Genomic DNA, 10,022 nt, shown 5'->3' on the forward strand with positions numbered 1-10,022 from the left:
CTATCCTAGGTATTCCTTAAAGAGGTGGGGTTTCAGGTGTCTCCGGAAGGTGGTGATTGACTCCGCTGTCCTGGCGTCGTGAGGGAGTTTGTTCCACCATTGGGGAGCCAGAGCAGCGAACAGTTTTGACTGGGCTGAGCGGGAACTGTACTTCCTCAGTGGTAGGGAGGCGAGCAGGCCAGAGGTGGATGAACACAGTGCCCTTATTTGGGTGTAGGGCCTGATCAGAGCCTGGAGGTACTGTGGTGCCGTTCCCCTCACAGCTCCGTAGGCAAGCACCATGGTCCTGTAGCGGATGCGAAAAACTGGAAGCCAGTGGAGAGAGTGGAGGAGCGGGGTGACGTGAGAGAACTTGGGAAGGTTGAACACTAGACGGGCTGCGGCGTTCTGGATGAGTTGTAGGGGTTTAATGGCACAGGCAGGGAGCCCAGCCAACAGCGAGTTGCAGTAATCCAGACGGGAGATGACATGTGCCTGGATTAGGACCTGCGCCGCTTCCTGTGTGAGGCAGGGTCGTACTCTGCGGATGTTGTAGAGCATGAACCTACAGGAACGGGCCACCGCCTTGATGTTAGTTGAGAACGACAGGGTGTTGTCCAGGATCACGCCAAGGTTCTTAGCGCTCTGGGAGGAGGACACAATGGAGTTGTCAACCGTGATGGCGAGATCATGGAACGGGCAGTCCTTCCCCAGGAGGAAGAGCAGCTCCGTCTTGCCGAAGTTCAGCTTGAGGTGGTGATCCGTCATCCACACTGATATGTCTGCCAGACATGCAGAGATGCGATTCGCCACCTGGTCATCAGAAGGGGGAAGGGAGAAGATTAATTGTGTGTCGTCTGCATAGCAATGATAGGAGAGACCATGTGAGGTTATGACAGAGCCAAGTGACTTGGTGTATAGCGAGAATAGGAGAGGGCCTAGAACAGAGCCCTGGGGGACACCAGTGGTGAGAGCCCGTGGTGAGGAGACAGATTCTCGCCACGCCACCTGGTAGGAGCGACCTGTCAGGTAGGACGCAATCCAAGCGTGGGCCGCGCCGGAGATGCCCAACTCTGGAGAGGGTGGAGAGGAGGATCTGATGGTTCACAGTATCGAAGGCAGCCGATAGGTCTAGAAGGATGAGAGCAGAGGAGAGAGATATACCATGGCTTTCAGCCAATCAGAATTCAGAACACACCTTCCACGTCGTTCATTATTTTTCACAGAATGCATAGCCCCTCATTGCTTATCCTTTACATAACAGGGTTATGAGCCTTGCTGTCTCCCTGCCCGATCTCAGAAACAATGTTTCCCTTTAGAATTTCCAGCTCTGTATGGTTGTGCCTCGTGTGGTGGAGGAGATCTTTGTGGGCTATACTTAGCCTTGTCTCAGGGTAGTAAGTTGGTGGTCAGTTGATTTCCCTCTGCTGGTGTAGGGGTTGTGCTTTGGCAAAGTGGGTGGAGTTGTATCCTGCCTGGCTGGCCCCGTGGGCCAGTGTCCCATCAGCCTCCAGTATCTATGCTGCAATAGTCTATGTGCCTCGGGGCTGGGGTCAGTCTATTATATCTGGTGCAATTCTCCTGTCTTATCAGGTTTCCTGTGTGAATTTAAGTACGCTCGCTCTAATTCTCTCCTTCTCCCCTCCCGGAGGACCTGAGCCCGAGGACTATGCCTCAGGACTACCTCACATGATGACTCCTTGCTGTCCCCAGTCCACCTAGTCGTGCTGCTGCTCCAGTTTTAACTGTCCAGCCTGCGGCTATGGAACCCTGACCTGTTCACCAGACGTGCTGCCTTGTCCCGGACCTTCCGTTTTATAAAGCCCGTTTTACATCATCAGATGTCACAAAGTGCTGTACATTATGCGGTATTGTGTGTAGATTGATGTGGGGGGGAAACAATTTAATTCATTTTAGAATAAGGCTGTAATGTAACAACATGTGGAAAAGTGATGGGGTCTGAATAGTTTCTGACTGCAGTGTATCTCCTTGTGGAATAATTAAATTGTATGAATTGAAGTATCAGATAACGTTTCAATGAAAATATGTAAATTCATTGTTATTTTAATATGTTGGTATAAAAGCAATTAGGCACACGAGGCAGTGCTGTATTCATGATACATCAGGAAGACGAGGCAGTGCTGTATTCATGATACATCAGGCACACGAGGCAGTGCTGTATTCATGATACATGAGGCACACGAGGCAGTGCTGTATTCATGATACATCAGGCACACGAGGCAGTGCTGTATTCATGATACATCAGGAAGACGAGGCAGTGCTGTATTCATGATACATCAGGAAGACGAGGCAGTGCTGTATTCATGATACATCAGGAAGACGAGGCAGTGCTGTATTCATGATACATCAGGCACACGAGGTAGTGCTGTATTCATGATACATCAGGAAGATGAGGCAGTGCTGTATTCATGATAGATCACTGCCTCTTGTGTCCCCAGTCCATTTTAGAAAATGGTTACCAACATATGAAATACAGTATACAGCCTGGTATGGCAACTGCTCGGCATCTGACCGTAAAGCGCTACAGAGGGTAGTGCGTACGGCCCAGTACATCACTGGGGCCAAGCTTCCTGCCATCCAGGACCTATATAATAGGCAGTGTCAGAGGAAAGCCCATGAAATCGTCATAAACTCCAGCCACCAAGGACATGTTTTCTCTCCTACCGCATGGCAACCGGTACCGGAGCGTCAAGTCTAGGACCAAAAGACTCCTTAACAGCTTCTACCCCCAAGCAATAAGACTGCTGAAAAATTAATCAAATGGCCACCGGACTATTACATTCATATATCCTTATGTACATATTCTTTATCCCCTTACACCAACTGTGTATAAGACAGTAGTTTTGGAATTGTTAGTTAGATTACTTGTTGGTTATTACTGCATTGTCGGAACTAGAAGCACAAGCATTTCGCTACACTCAAATTAACATCTGCTAACCATGTGTATGTGACAAATAACATTTGATTTGATTTGATGTATTAGGCCGTACGCACTACCCTCTGTAGTGCCTTGCGGTCGGAGGCCGAACAGTTGCCATACCAGGTAGTGATGCAACCAGTCAGGATGCTCTCGATGGTGCAGCTGTAGAACCGTTTGAAGATCTGAGGACCCATGCCAAATATTTTCACTCTCCTGAGGGGGAATAGGTTTTGTTGTGCCCTCTTTACTACTGTCTTGGTGTGCTTGGACCATGTTAGTTTCTTGGTGATGTGGACACCAAGGAACTTGAAGCTCTCAACCTGCACCACTACAGCCCTGTCGATGAGAATGGGGGTGAGCTCGGTCCTCCTTTTCCTGTAGTCCACAATCATCTCCTTTTGTCTTTATCACATTGAGGGAGAGGTTGTTGTCCTGGCACCACACGGCCAGATCTCTCACCTCCTCCCTATAGGCTGTCTCGTCGTTGTCGTTGATCAGGCCTACCACTGTTTGTCATCAGCAAACTTAATGATGATGTTGGAGTCATGCCTGGCCATACAGTCATGAATGAACAGGGAGTACAGGAGGGGACTGAGCACGCACCCCTGAGGGGCCCCTGTGTTAAGGATCAGCGTGGCGGATGTGTTGTTACCTACCTTTACCACCTGGGGGCGGCCCGTCAGGAAGTCCAGGATCCAGTTGCAGAGGGAGGTGTTTAGTCCCAGGGTCCTTAGCTTAGTGATGAGCTTGGAGGGCCAGGATCCAGTTGCAGAGGGAGGTGTTTAGTCCCAGGGTCCTTAGCTTAGTGATGAGCTTGGAGGTCCAGGATCCAGTTGCAGAGGGAGGTGTTTAGTCCCAGGGTCCTTAGCTTAGTGATGAGCTTGGAGGTCCAGGATCCAGTTGCAGAGGGAGGTGTTTAGTCCCAGGGTCCTTAGCTTAGTGAGGAGCTTGGAGGGCCAGGATCCAGTTCCAGTGGGAGGTGTTTAGTCCCAGGGTCCTTAGCTTAGTGATGAGCTTGGAGGTCCAGCATCCAGTTGCAGAGGGAGGTGTTTGTTTAGTCCCAGGGTCCTTAGCTTAGTGATGAGCTTTGAGGGCACTATGGTGTTGAACGCTGAGCTGTAGTCAATGAATAGAATTCTCATATAGGTGTTCCTTTTGTCCAGGTGGGAAAGGGCAGTGTGGAGTGCAATAGAGATGGCATCATCTGTGGATCTGTTGGGGCGGTATGCAAATTGGAGTGGGTCTAGGGTTTCTTGGACAATGGTGTTGATGTGAGCCATGTCCAGCCTTTCAAAGCACTTCATGGCTACAGACGTGGGTGCTACTGGTCGGTAGTCATTTAGGCAGGTTAACTTAGTGTTCTTGGGCACAGGGACTATGGTGGTCTGCTTGAAACATGTTGGTATTACAGACTCAAGACAGGGAGAGGTTGAAAATGTCAGTGAAGACACTTGTCAGTTGGTCAGTGCATGCTCGGAGTACACGTCCTGGTAATCCCTCTGGCCCTGCGGCCTTGGGAATGTTGACCTGTTTAAAGGTCTTAATCACATCTGCTGCGGAGAGCGTGATCACACAGTCCACCGGAACCAGCTGATGCTCTTTTCAAAAATTGTCGAAAACACTTTTAAATAATTATAGAGAAAAAAGAATACAGCAATATATATTCATAGTAACAAATAACTCAATATTACTTCTATCATTTTGATCAGACGCACATATACACACATACTTGTACTACAATTTCAGCATCTTATGTTTTCTTTACTTTGTGTTTTCTCATTTTGGACAGATTTGTAAAAGCCAGTCGTCCTGGATAAATGGCCGACTCATAATCACAAAAATATTACATGACCAAATCAGATGTTATTGGTGAACATACACGTGTTTAGCAGATGTTATTGGTGAACATACACGTGTTTAGCAGATGTTATTGGTGAACATACACGTGTTTAGCAGATGTTATTGGTGAACATACACGTGTTTAGCAGATGTTATTGGTGAACATACACGTGTTTAGCAGATGTTATTGGTGAACATACACGTGAAACATACACGTGTTTATGTTATTGGTGAACACGTGTTTAGCAGATGTTATTGGTGAACATACACGTGTTTAGCAGATGTTATTGGTGAACATACACGTGTTTAGCAGATGTTATTGGTGAACATACACGTGTTTAGCAGATGTTATTGGTGAACATACACGTGTTTAGCAGATGTTATTGGTGAACATACACGTGTTTAGCAGATGTTATTGGTGAACATACACGTGTTTAGCAGATGATGTTATTGGTGAACATACACGTGTTTAGCAGATGTTATTGGTGAACATACACGTGTTTAGCAGATTTATTGGTGAACATACACGTGTTTAGCAGATGTTATTGGTGAACATACACGTGTTTAGCAGATGTTATTGGTGAACATACACGTGTTTAGCAGATGTTATTGCGAGTGTAGCGAAATGCTTGTGAAAAATAGTTATTCCCAGTTGTATGTAATAACACGTAACATTTTCTTGGCTAACAATGTAAAAAAAAATACTGCCAAGTTTCCTAAGAACTAGAAGTGAGGTGGCCCTCTATGTTGGCGTCATCTTCAGACAGCAGACAGCAGTACATAAATAAATCAAATTCTCCTTAGAATAAATACTTTGGTTTAACAAAACGGCAATGAAAATCTCAATGAAATAGTTGGTGTTTTATTTTCTTACATGCATGCAAGGTACAAAGGGACAGAATAGAATCGGTTAAATATCCTTCATGGGTTATTTTAAAAACACCATGAATTGACTCATTTTTCACAACACAGACATGATAGTAATATTATATACATTGAAACTGTAAGAACACATTTATTTTGATCCATAAACATCCCATAAAAAAGGTGAAGATAAAAATAAAAATGAAAGGGCAATAGACCAACAATACTCAACGGGATATGACCGTAAGAGATCATGGTTTCAACACAAACATTTTTTAAAGCATTTAAATGTTTCTTCCAAGAGAAACAAGTACTTGTACGAAACCCCTCCCAAGTTGGAGGGGAGCCTGCTTCTCATTGGTCGACACACACAACTAATCAACTAGCCACCACCTGAAAGAGGTAGGGCTATCCCTTTAAATTACATGCAGGTATTAGTTATCTCTCAACCAAACAGCGCAGACCACTCAGAGGTGCATTTGCCTGTGAGCGGTGGGCCTGTGAGCGGTGGGCCTGTGAGCGGTGGGCCTGTGAGCGGTGGGCCTGTGAGCGGTGGGCCTGTGAGCGGTGGGCCTGTGAGCGGTCGGCCTGTGAGCGGTGGGCCTGTGAGCGGTGGGCCTGTGAGCGGTGGGCCTGTGAGCGGTGGGCCTGTGAGCGGTGGGCCTGTGAGCGGTGGGCCTGTGAGCGGTCGGCCTGTGAGCGGTCGGCCTGTGAGCGGTCGGCCTGTGAGCCTGTGAGCGGTCGGCCTGTGAGCGGTCGACCTGTGAGCGGTCGACCTGTGAGCGGTCGGCCTTCTCATATTTGCTCATTTTATAACACAAGCATGCGGAGTCCTTCATTTGGCTGCGTTTGCCCTTTTATTTACCATGTGCTTCTGTTTTGCATCAACATTGTGTCTTTGTTTGTTCCTTGACATTGCCATCATTTTGTTAACAGTTACACCGACTGAACCCTACGAAGACCAAAGATACACATCTATTCAATAAAAGGTCAAAAGTCCACCCTCTCTTTCTGTTCATGCAGACATACCCACTGTGTGACCTCTCAGCCATCCCGCACAGACTTTAATCTATTTTACACTTCAGAACTATCACATCTAGGATTTTCTTTGTGTGAATAACCAGATCTGTACTTATCCTAGGAGGCTTTCTGTTTTCCACCCCTCTCCTGTCCTTTATGCTGTCTATTGTGATACCATTGGAAGTGCTTTGCTAATTCTACTCCTGCCAGTCCCGCTACTCCTGCTGGTACTCCTAATGCTAGTCCTGCAACTCCTACTGCTGACCCTGCTGGTACTCCTAATGCTAGTCCATCTACCCCTGCTGGTACTCCTAATGCTACTCCTGCTGGTACTCCTAATGCTACCCCTGCTGGTACTCCTAATGCTAGTCCATCTACCCCTGCTGGTACTCCTAATGCTACTCCTGCTGGTACTCCTAATGCTACTCCTGCTGGTACTCCTAATGCTACTCCTGCTGGTACTCCTAATGCTAGTCCTGCTGGTACTCCCAATGCTAGTCCATCTACTCCTGCTGGTACTCCTAATGCTAGTCCTGCAACTCCTACTGCTGACCCTGGTACTCCTAATGCTAGTCCTGCAACTCCTACTGCTGACCCTGCTACTCCCAATGCTAGTCCATCTACCCCTGCTGGTACTCCTAATGCTAGTCCTGCATCTCCTACTGCTGACCCTGCTACTCCTAATGCTAGTCCTGCAACTCCTACTGCTGACCCTGCTACTCCCAATGCTAGTCCATCTACCCCTGCTGGTACTCCCAATGCTAGTCCTGCTACTCCTGTTCCTGCTATTATTGCTACTCCTGCTGGTACTCCCAATGCTAGTCCTGCAACTCCTACTGCTGACCCTGCTACTCCCAATGCTAGTCCATCTACCCCTGCTGGTACTCCTAATGCTAGTCCTGCTACTCCTGGTCCTGCTATTATTGCTACTCCTGCTGGTACTCCCAATGCTAGTCCTGCAACTCCTACTGCTGACCCTGCTACTCCTGCCATACCTGCTGCTACTACCAATGCTAGTCCATCTACCCCTGCTAGTGCTACCAATGCTAGTCCATCTACCCCTGCTGCTACTACCAATGCTAGTCCATCTACCCCTGCGAGTGCTACCAATGCTAGTCCATCTACCCCTGCTGCTATTACCAATGCTAGTCCATCTATGCTAGTCCATCTACCATCTACCCCTGCTGAGTGCTACCAATGCTAGTCCATCTACCCCTGCTAGTGCTACCAATGCTAGTCCATCTACCCCTGCTAGTGCTACCAATGCTAGTCCATCTACCCCTGCTAGTGCTACCAATGCTAGTCCATCTACCCCTGCTACTGCTACCAATGCTAGTCCATCTACCCCTGCTAGTCCATCTACCCCTGCGAGTGTAACAGAATAACTTTACATCCGTCCCCTCGCCCATACCCGGGCGCGAACCAGGGACCTTCTGCACACATCGACAACAGTCACCCTCGAAGCATCGTTACCCATCGCTCCACAAAAGCCGCGGCCCTTGCAGAGCAAGGGGAACTACTACTTCAAGGTCTCAGAGCAAGTGACGTAACCGATTGAAACGCTATGTAGCGCACACCGCTAACTAAGCTAGCCGTTTCACATCCGCTACACTCACCCCCCTTTTGACCTTCCTCCTTTTTCTGCAGCAACCAGTAATCCGGGTCAACAGCATCAATGTAACAGTATAACTTTACGTCCGTACCCCTCGCCCACACCCGGGCGCAAACCAGGGACCCTCTGCACACATCGACAACAGTCACCCTCGAAGCATCGTTACCCATCGCTCCACAAAAGCCGCGGTCCTTGCAGAGCAAGGGGAACTACTACTTCAAGGTCTCAGAGCAAGTGACGTAACCGATTGAAACGCTATTTAGCGCGCACCGCTAACGAAGCTAGCCGTTTCACATCCGTTACACGAGTGCTACCAATGCTAGTCCATCTACCCCTGCGAGTGCTACCAATGCTAGTCCATCTACCCCTGCGAGTGCTACCAATGCTACGCCTGCTACTCCTACTAGTACTCCCAATACTCCTTTTATTTCTTCCAATGCTGGTCCGACTTCTGCTCGCATTACTTCTGTTGGTACTACCAATGTTGGTCCGACTGCTGCTCGCGTTACTTCTGTTGGTACTACCAATGCTGGTCCGACTGCTGCTCGTGTTACTTCTGTTGGTACTACCAATGCTGGTCCGGCTCTTCCTCTTGATCTCGCTAACTTTGCTATTCCCAATGCTGGTCCGGTCTGGGCTGTGATGTCACTGAGCGTTCTGGTCCATCTGGGCTGTGATGTCACTGAGCGTTCTGCTCCATCTGGGCTGTGATGTCACTCTGAGCGTTCTCCTCCATCTGGGCTGTGATGTCACTGAGCGTTCTGGTCCATCTGGGCTGTGATGTCACTCTGAGCGTTCTGGTCCATCTGGGCTGTGATGTCACTCTCAGCGTTCTCGTCCAACTGGGCTGTGATGTCACTCTGAGCGTTCTGCTCCATCTGGGCTGTGATGTCACTCTGAGCGTTCTGCTCCATCTCGTTGGTGTAGTGCCCCACTTTATTCCCCTCCACCATCTCTTCTATCTTCTCCAGCAGCTCTGTGACCTGATCGTGGGCCTCCCTATCGTCATTATTAAATGAGTGATATCTGCCTCCATAGCTGTCGATGAGTGTCTGTAGGTTTTGGTTCTGTTTCACGTAGTCATCCACTGGGTTTCCTCTGAGTCGGGGTGAATCTGCACAGGTGACTAATATCATGGTGTCGTCTGAGGCATCTTGTCCGACGGTCTGCTGGATCCACTTCACAGTGTTCCTCTCGTCCTGTCAACTTTACCCCCAGCCGAATCACCAGCAGGAACACATGGGGGCCCGGGACTGTCTTGTCCATGATGCATCTGGCTATCTCACTTCTCCTGTCCTCACCGAGTCCTGGGGTGTCCAACACTTCAATCTTCCTCCCATTTGCCTCCCTACTCTGTTTCTCGCATGCCTTGGTGACTGAGTCCACTTTAAAGGCCTCTCTCCCAAGGATGGTATTTCCTGTGGCCACTCTTCCCTGCTCCAACTGGACCAAGCAGAACAATCCTCAGATCAGGGTTATTTGGTTCTTCAGACATTATAGAAGAAACAGTTACAGACAGACTTTAACAGGTACTGTTACGGATACAGTTATCCTGTGTGTGTGTGTATCCTGTGTGTGTGTTTCTTTTCTCTCCTTCTCCCCTCACAGGTGAAAATCATCACTCCCCAATCAGTCAACAATCAATCATCAATCAGAAGACACACCTCCTCCTATTTCCTGACCTATCACAGTTCCTTCCCCATGGTTTAAAAACCCCATCATTTGTTTGTTCTAAAGCTCAGTTCAATCTCTAGCTCAATCTCTCTG

General features: G+C 48.4%; 1 pseudogene; it reads right to left on the bottom strand.

Moving 5' to 3' along the window:
- Window positions 1-8,453: 8,453 nt before the first annotated feature.
- LOC124016400 lies at window positions 8,454-9,750 on the bottom strand (annotated as a pseudogene).
- Window positions 9,751-10,022: the final 272 nt, after the last annotated feature.

The sequence above is a fragment of the Oncorhynchus gorbuscha genome, linkage group LG26 (assembly GCF_021184085.1).
Source record: "Oncorhynchus gorbuscha isolate QuinsamMale2020 ecotype Even-year linkage group LG26, OgorEven_v1.0, whole genome shotgun sequence".
Classification (NCBI taxonomy): domain Eukaryota; kingdom Metazoa; phylum Chordata; class Actinopteri; order Salmoniformes; family Salmonidae; genus Oncorhynchus; species Oncorhynchus gorbuscha.